The sequence below is a fragment of the Puntigrus tetrazona genome, chromosome 6, assembly GCF_018831695.1.
Source record: "Puntigrus tetrazona isolate hp1 chromosome 6, ASM1883169v1, whole genome shotgun sequence".
Classification (NCBI taxonomy): domain Eukaryota; kingdom Metazoa; phylum Chordata; class Actinopteri; order Cypriniformes; family Cyprinidae; genus Puntigrus; species Puntigrus tetrazona.
This window is the reverse complement of record NC_056704.1, coordinates 13,430,263-13,436,262: the sequence shown is the minus strand read 5'-3', so window position 1 is coordinate 13,436,262 and position 6,000 is coordinate 13,430,263. Positions and strand designations below refer to the sequence as shown.

Genomic DNA, 6,000 nt, shown 5'->3' with positions numbered 1-6,000 from the left:
GCATGCTTTGCATGTATGAGGGTTTAATCCCCAGCATCTCCAAGCTTTCTTTAAGGCATCTGGTATATTCATGCTGTTTGTAAATCTAGAGAAATGAGTAAGATAATTTTTTAAATGGGGATGTAGCTCAGTGGTAGAGCGCATGCTTTGCATGTATGAGGTCCTGGGTTCAATCCCCAGCATCTCCAAGCTTTCTTTAAGGCATTTGAGCAAATGAGTCTCATTTCCCTTCTCTGCATCTAACTATATTCATGCTGTTTGTAAATGTAGAGAAATGAGTAAGATCATTCTTTAAATGGGGATGTAGCTCAGTGGTAGAGCGCATGCTTTGCATGTATGAGGTCCTGGGTTCAATCCCCAGCATCTCCAAGCTTTCTTTAAGGCAAATGAGTTTCATTCCTCTCCCTTATGTCTCCCACATCTGACTGGATTCATGCTGTCTGTAAATCTAGAGAAATGAGAAAGAGCATTGCGTCTTTGGGGATGTAGCTCAGTGGTAGAGCGCATGCTTTGCATGTATGAGGTCCTGGGTTCAATCCCCAGCATCTCCAAGCTTTCTTTAAGGCATTTTTAGTTTCATTCCTCTCCTTATGTCTCCCACATCAGAGCTGGATTCATGTTGTCTGTAAATCTAGAGAAATGAGAAGAGCATGTGTCTTTGGGGATGTAGCTCAGTGGTAGAGCGCATGCTTCGCATGTATGAGGTCCTGGGTTCAATCCCCAGCATCTCCAAGCTTTCTTTAAGTCATTTCGTGCAAATTTGAGCAAATGAGTTTCATTTCCGTTCCCTATATCAGACTGGATTCATGTTGTCTTGTAAATCTAGAGAAATGAGTAAGATCACACTTTAAATGGGGAAGGGTCCTGGGTTTAATCTTCCCCTTTCAGCATCTCCAAGCTTTCTTTAAGGCATTTGAGCAAATGAGTCTCATTTCCCTTCTCTGCATCTAACTATATTCATGCTGTTTGTAAATGTAGAGAAATGAGTAAGATCATTCTTTAAATGGGGATGTAGCTCAGTGGTAGAGCGCATGCTTTGCATGTATGAGGTCCTGGGTTCAATCCCCAGCATCTCCAAGCTTTCTTTAAGGCATTTGAGCAAATGAGTTTCATTTCCCTCTCTGCATCTCTCCCATATTCATTCATGTTGTTTGTAAATCTAGAGAAATGAGTAAGATCAAGCTTTAAATGGGGATGTAGCTCAGTGGTAGCGCATGCTTTGCATGTATGAGGTCCTGGGTTCAATCCCCAGCATCTCCAAGCTTTCATTTTAAGGCAATCACTATATTCATGCTGTTTGTCAATCTAGAGAAATGAGTAAGATCATTCTTTAAATGGGGATGTAGCTCAGTGGTAGAGCGCATGCTTTGCATGTATGAGGTCCTGGGTTCAATCCCCAGCATCTCCAAGCTTTCTTTAAGGCAAATGAGTTTCATTCCTCTCCCTTATGTCTCTCATATCTGACTGGATTTATGCTGAGAAATGAGGAAGCGCACCGTGTGTTTGGGGATGTAGCTCAGTGGTAGAGCGCATGCTTTGCATGTATGAGGTCCTGGGTTCAATCCCCAGCATCTCCAAGCTTTCTTTAAGGCATTTCGTGCAAATTTGAGCAAATGAGTTTCATTTCCGTTCCCTATATCAGACTGGATTCATGTTGTCTTGTAAATCTAGAGAAATGAGTAAGATCACACTTTAAATGGGAAGGGTAGCTCTGGGTTTAATGCTTCCTGCATGTTTAGGTCCCAGCATCTCCAAGCTTTCTTTAAGGCATTTGAGCAAATGAGTCTCATTTCCCTTCTCTGCATCTAACTATATTCATGCTGTTTGTAAATGTAGAGAAATGAGTAAGATCAGTCTTTAAATGGGGATGTAGCTCAGTGGTAGAGCGCATGCTTTGCATGTATGAGGTCCTGGGTTCAATCCCCAGCATCTCCAAGCTTTCTTTAAGGCATTTGAGTTTCATTCCTCTCATTTCCCTTCTCTGCACATCTAACTGGATTCATGCTGTTTGTAAATCTAGAGAAATGAGTAAGATCATTCTTGTCTTGGGGATGTAGCTCAGTGGTAGAGCGCATGCTTTGCATGTATGAGGTCCTGGGTTCAATCCCCAGCATCTCCAAGCTTTCTTTAAGGCAAATGAGTTTCATTCCTCTCCCTTATGTCTCCCACATCTGGCTGGATTCATGTTGTCTGTAAATCTACAGAAATGAGAAAGAGCGCCGTGTCTTCGGGGATGTAGCTCAGTGGTAGAGCGCATGCTTCGCATGTATGAGGTCCTGGGTTCAATCCCCAGCATCTCCAAGCTTTCTTTAAGTCATTTCGTGCAAATTTGAGCAAATGAGTTTCATTTCCGTTCCTATATCAGACTGGATTCATGTTGTCTTGTAAATCTAGAGAAATGAGTAAGATCACACTTTAAATGGGGAATGGGTCCAGTGGTTTAGCGCTGCTTTGCATGTAAAAGGTTTCATCCCAGCATCTCCAAGCTTTCTTTAAGGCATTTGAGTAAATGAGTCTCATTTCCCTTCTCTGCATCTAACTATATTCATGCTGTTTGTAAATGTAGAGAAATGAGTAAGATCATTCTTTAAATGGGGATGTAGCTCAGTGGTAGAGCGCATGCTTTGCATGTATGAGGTCCTGGGTTCAATCCCCAGCATCTCCAAGCTTTCTTTAAGGCAAATGAGTTTCATTCCTCTCCCTTATGTTTCATCTCTGCCTATAACTACTGGATTCATGCTGTTTGTAAATCTAGAGAAATGAGTAAGATCAAGCTTTAAATGGGGATGTAGCTCAGTGGTAGAGCGCATGCTTTGCATGTATGAGGTCCTGGGTTCAATCCCCAGCATCTCCAAGCTTTCTTTAAGGCAAATTTGAGCAAATGAGTTTCATTTCATTCCCCTCTCTCTGATTCATCATGTCTTGTAAATCTAGAGAAATGAGTAAGATCATTCTTTAAATGGGGATGTATCAGTGGTGTGCTTTGCATGTATGTAAATCTCCAAGAAATGAGTTTCATCTCTCTCTTATGTCTCTCTCTGCATCTAACTATATTCATAAATTTATAAATGAGAAATGAGTAAGATCTTTAAATGGGGATGTAGCTCAGTGGTAGAGCGCATGCTTTGCATGTATGAGGTCCTGGGTTCAATCCCCAGCATCTCCAAGCTTTCTTTAAGGCATTTCAGTAAATTTGAGCAAATGAGTTTCATTTCCGTTCCCTATATCAGACTGGATTCATGTTGTCTTGTAAATCTAGAGAAATGAGTAAGATCACACTTTAAATGGGGGGGTCCTGGGTTTAAGTCCTAGGTTTAAAAGCTTTCTTTCCCCAGCATCTCCAAGCTTTCTTTAAGGCATTTGAGCAAATGAGTCTCATTTCCCTTCTCTGCATCTAACTATATTCATGCTGTTTGTAAATGTAGAGAAATGAGTAAGATCATTTCTTTAAATGGGGATGTAGCTCAGTGGTAGAGCGCATGCTTTGCATGTATGAGGTCCTGGGTTCAATCCCCAGCATCTCCAAGCTTTCTTTAAGGCAAATGAGTTTCATTCCTCTCCCTTATGTCTCCCACATCTGACTGGATTCATTTGTCTGTAAATCTAGAGAAATGAGTAAGAGCATGTTTCTTTGGGGATGTAGCTCAGTGGTAGAGCGCATGCTTTGCATGTATGAGGTCCTGGGTTCAATCCCCAGCATCTCCAAGCTTTCTTTAAGGCATTTGAGCAAAATTTGAGCAAATGAGTTTCATTTCCTTCCCTGCATCAGACTGGATTCATGTTGTTTGTAAATCTAGAGAAATGAGTAAGATCACACTTTAAATGGGGATGTAGTCCTGGTTTAGAATCCCCAGCAGGGTTCTTTCCCAGCATCTCCAAGCTTTCTTTAAGGCATTTGAGCAAATGAGTCTCATTTCCCTTCTCTGCATCTAACTATATTCATGCTGTTTGTAAATGTAGAGAAATGAGTAAGATCAGTCTTTAAATGGGGATGTAGCTCAGTGGTAGAGCGCATGCTTTGCATGTATGAGGTCCTGGGTTCAATCCCCAGCATCTCCAAGCTTTCTTTAAGGCAAATGAGTTTCATTCCTCTCTCTTATGTCTCTCATATCTGACTGGATTTATGCTGTCTGTAAATCTAGAGAAATGAGAAGAGTTGTGTCTTTGGGGATGTAGCTCAGTGGTAGAGCGCATGCTTTGCATGTATGAGGTCCTGGGTTCAATCCCAGCATCTCCAAGCTTTCTTTAAGGCATTTCGTGCAAATTTGAGCAAATGAGTTTCATTTCTCCCTTATGTCTGCATCAGACTGGATTCATGCTGTTTGTAAATCTAGAGAAATTAGTAAATTCATGCTTTAAGTGGGGTTGTAGCTCAGTGGTAGAGTGCATGCTTTGCATGTATGAGGTCCTGGGTTCAATCCCCAGCATCTCCAAGCTATCTTTAAGGCATTTGAGCAAATGAGTTTCATTTCCCTTCTCTGCATCTGACTGGATTCATGCTGTTTGTAAATCTAGAGAAATGAGTAAGATCATGCTTTAAATGGGGATGTAGCTCAGTGGTAGAGCGCATGCTTTGCATGTATGAGGTCCTGGGTTCAATCCCCAGCATCTCCAAGCTTTCTTTCAGGCAATTTAGTTTCATTCCTCTCCCTTATGTCTCCCACATCTGACTGGATTCATGCTGTCTGTAAATCTAGAGAAATGAGTAAGAGCATCATTGTGTAAATGGGATGTAGCTCAGTGGTAGAGCGCATGCTTTGCATGTATGAGGTCCTGGGTTCAATCCCCAGCATCTCCAAGCTTTCTTTAAGGCATTTGTGCAAATTTGAGCAAATGAGTTTCATTTCCCTTCCCTATATCAGACTGGATTCATGTTGTCTTGTAAATCTAGAGAAATGAGTGATCACACTTTGTAAATGGGGAAATGTATGAGGTCCTGGGTTTAAAATCTCCAAGCTTTCTTTAAGGCATCTCACTATATTCATGCTGTTTTAAATCTAGATAAATGAGTAAGTTAATTTTTTAAATGGGGATGTAGCTCAGTGGTAGAGCGCATGCTTTGCATGTATGAGGTCCTGGGTTCAATCCCAGCATCTCCAAGCTTTCTTTAAGGCATTTGAGCAAAGTTTCATCTCCCACATCTGACTATATTCATGCTGTTTGTAAATCTAGAGAAATGAGTAAGATCATTCTTTAAATGGGGATGTAGCTCAGTGGTAGAGCGCATGCTTTGCATGTATGAGGTCCTGGGTTCAATCCCCAGCATCTCCAAGCTTTCTTTAAGGCAATTGAGTTTCATTCTTCTCCCTTATGTCTCCCACATCGAGCTGGATTCATGTTGTCTGTAAATCTAGAGAAATGAGTAAGAGCATTGTGTGTTTGGGGATGTAGCTCAGTGGTAGAGCGCATGCTTCGCATGTATGAGGTCCTGGTTTCAATTCCCAGCATCTCCAAGCTTTCTTTAAGGCAATTTGAGCAAATGAGTTTCATTTCCCTTCCCTATATCAGATTGGATTCATGCTGTTTGTAAATCTAGAGAAATGAGTAAGATCACACTTTAAATGGGGAAGTGGTCCTGGGTTTAATCCCCAGCATCTCCAAGCTTTGCTTTAAGAGCATCTCACTATATTCATGCTGTTTGTAAATCTAGAGAAATGAGTTAATTCTTTAAATGGGGATGTAGCTCAGTGGTAGAGCGCATGCTTTGCATGTATGAGGTCCTGGGTTCAATCCCCAGCATCTCCAAGCATCTTTAAGGCAATTTCAAATGAGTTTCATCTCTCTATATTCATGCTGTTTGTAAATCTAGAGAAATGAGTAAGATCTTTATTTAAATGGGGATGTAGCTCAATGGTAGAGCGCATGCTTTGCATGTATGAGGTCCTGGGTTCAATCCCCAGCATCTCCAAGCTTTCTTTAAGGCTTTGAGCATTTGAGCAAATGAGTCTCATTTCCCTTCTCTGCATCAGACTGGATTCATGCTGTTTGTAAATCTAGAGA

The 6,000-nt window shown here is 41.3% G+C and overlaps 22 non-coding genes across 22 annotated transcripts; all 22 read left to right on the top strand.

The window, feature by feature from the left end:
• Window positions 1–116: 116 nt before the first annotated feature.
• On the top strand, window positions 117–188 carry trnaa-ugc. Its single transcript has one exon. It is a non-coding gene; the product is annotated as a tRNA-Ala (tRNA).
• Window positions 189–297: 109 nt separating this feature from the next.
• trnaa-ugc lies at window positions 298–369 on the top strand. The gene has a single exon. It is a non-coding gene; the product is annotated as a tRNA-Ala (tRNA).
• A 110-nt stretch (window positions 370–479) lies between these two features.
• Window positions 480–551, top strand: trnaa-ugc. Its single transcript has one exon. It is a non-coding gene; the product is annotated as a tRNA-Ala (tRNA).
• A 109-nt stretch (window positions 552–660) lies between these two features.
• On the top strand, window positions 661–732 carry trnaa-cgc. The gene has a single exon. It is a non-coding gene; the product is annotated as a tRNA-Ala (tRNA).
• Window positions 733–1,005: 273 nt separating this feature from the next.
• On the top strand, window positions 1,006–1,077 carry trnaa-ugc. The gene has a single exon. It is a non-coding gene; the product is annotated as a tRNA-Ala (tRNA).
• A 259-nt stretch (window positions 1,078–1,336) lies between these two features.
• On the top strand, window positions 1,337–1,408 carry trnaa-ugc. Its single transcript has one exon. It is a non-coding gene; the product is annotated as a tRNA-Ala (tRNA).
• A 97-nt stretch (window positions 1,409–1,505) lies between these two features.
• On the top strand, window positions 1,506–1,577 carry trnaa-ugc. The gene has a single exon. It is a non-coding gene; the product is annotated as a tRNA-Ala (tRNA).
• A 286-nt stretch (window positions 1,578–1,863) lies between these two features.
• trnaa-ugc lies at window positions 1,864–1,935 on the top strand. Its single transcript has one exon. It is a non-coding gene; the product is annotated as a tRNA-Ala (tRNA).
• Window positions 1,936–2,047: 112 nt separating this feature from the next.
• On the top strand, window positions 2,048–2,119 carry trnaa-ugc. The gene has a single exon. It is a non-coding gene; the product is annotated as a tRNA-Ala (tRNA).
• A 110-nt stretch (window positions 2,120–2,229) lies between these two features.
• On the top strand, window positions 2,230–2,301 carry trnaa-cgc. The gene has a single exon. It is a non-coding gene; the product is annotated as a tRNA-Ala (tRNA).
• A 292-nt stretch (window positions 2,302–2,593) lies between these two features.
• trnaa-ugc lies at window positions 2,594–2,665 on the top strand. Its single transcript has one exon. It is a non-coding gene; the product is annotated as a tRNA-Ala (tRNA).
• A 117-nt stretch (window positions 2,666–2,782) lies between these two features.
• Window positions 2,783–2,854, top strand: trnaa-ugc. The gene has a single exon. It is a non-coding gene; the product is annotated as a tRNA-Ala (tRNA).
• A 240-nt stretch (window positions 2,855–3,094) lies between these two features.
• Window positions 3,095–3,166, top strand: trnaa-ugc. The gene has a single exon. It is a non-coding gene; the product is annotated as a tRNA-Ala (tRNA).
• A 287-nt stretch (window positions 3,167–3,453) lies between these two features.
• Window positions 3,454–3,525, top strand: trnaa-ugc. The gene has a single exon. It is a non-coding gene; the product is annotated as a tRNA-Ala (tRNA).
• Window positions 3,526–3,633: 108 nt separating this feature from the next.
• On the top strand, window positions 3,634–3,705 carry trnaa-ugc. The gene has a single exon. It is a non-coding gene; the product is annotated as a tRNA-Ala (tRNA).
• A 282-nt stretch (window positions 3,706–3,987) lies between these two features.
• Window positions 3,988–4,059, top strand: trnaa-ugc. Its single transcript has one exon. It is a non-coding gene; the product is annotated as a tRNA-Ala (tRNA).
• A 302-nt stretch (window positions 4,060–4,361) lies between these two features.
• On the top strand, window positions 4,362–4,433 carry trnaa-ugc. Its single transcript has one exon. It is a non-coding gene; the product is annotated as a tRNA-Ala (tRNA).
• A 109-nt stretch (window positions 4,434–4,542) lies between these two features.
• On the top strand, window positions 4,543–4,614 carry trnaa-ugc. Its single transcript has one exon. It is a non-coding gene; the product is annotated as a tRNA-Ala (tRNA).
• Window positions 4,615–5,199: 585 nt separating this feature from the next.
• On the top strand, window positions 5,200–5,271 carry trnaa-ugc. The gene has a single exon. It is a non-coding gene; the product is annotated as a tRNA-Ala (tRNA).
• Window positions 5,272–5,381: 110 nt separating this feature from the next.
• trnaa-cgc lies at window positions 5,382–5,453 on the top strand. The gene has a single exon. It is a non-coding gene; the product is annotated as a tRNA-Ala (tRNA).
• Window positions 5,454–5,673: 220 nt separating this feature from the next.
• trnaa-ugc lies at window positions 5,674–5,745 on the top strand. The gene has a single exon. It is a non-coding gene; the product is annotated as a tRNA-Ala (tRNA).
• A 91-nt stretch (window positions 5,746–5,836) lies between these two features.
• trnaa-ugc lies at window positions 5,837–5,908 on the top strand. Its single transcript has one exon. It is a non-coding gene; the product is annotated as a tRNA-Ala (tRNA).
• The last annotated feature ends 92 nt before the right edge of the window (window positions 5,909–6,000 follow it).